Source organism: Carlito syrichta, unplaced genomic scaffold (genome assembly GCF_000164805.1).
Source record: "Carlito syrichta isolate Samal-C Ts95f unplaced genomic scaffold, Tarsius_syrichta-2.0.1 Scaffold308864, whole genome shotgun sequence".
Lineage (NCBI taxonomy): Eukaryota > Metazoa > Chordata > Mammalia > Primates > Tarsiidae > Carlito > Carlito syrichta.
In genome coordinates this window covers 381240-381756 of record NW_007252960.1, presented here as the reverse complement: position 1 = coordinate 381756, position 517 = coordinate 381240, and the positions used below count along the sequence as shown (strand labels likewise).

Genomic DNA, 517 nt, shown 5'->3' with positions numbered 1-517 from the left:
CAGCCTCAACCTGCTGGGCTCCGGCAATCCTTCCGCCTCAGCCTTCCAAGTAGCTGGAACTACAGGCGTACGCTACCACACCCGGCTAATTTTTTTTGCTTTATTGTAGAGATGAGGTCTCACCAAGTTGCCCAGGCAGGATTACAGGCTGAGGATTACAGACTGAGCCACCGAGCCTGGCTTCATTTACTTTCTAAATAAACTATTTTTTAAAAAAAAAACGAATTGGGCTCGGTGGCTCAGCCTGTAATCCCGCGCCTTTGGGAGGCTGGGGTGATTGGAGTGCTAGTTTCATTTGATCTATGGACGGGATCAGAATATTGAAGCAATTCTGGACTGACTGAATCCAAATATGCGCATAGGAAACAGCTCTGATGTGTATGGGAGCTACCTAAGTCGCAGTCTCGTATGCCTTACCAAGACGCCCTGGACATTTTATTGATGGAGGACTCGTGTACCCAGATTCGTTATTCTTCCTTAGAAGAGCCCGTATAGTTTCCTGTAATTGAGGACTCCC

The 517-nt window shown here is 47.6% G+C and overlaps 1 protein-coding gene across 1 annotated transcript in view; it reads left to right on the top strand.

The window, feature by feature from the left end:
• LOC103268641 (protein max) overlaps positions 1–517 on the top strand; it is a 19491-nt gene that overhangs the window by 8613 nt on the left and 10361 nt on the right. The gene's annotated exons all lie outside the window — the stretch shown is intronic.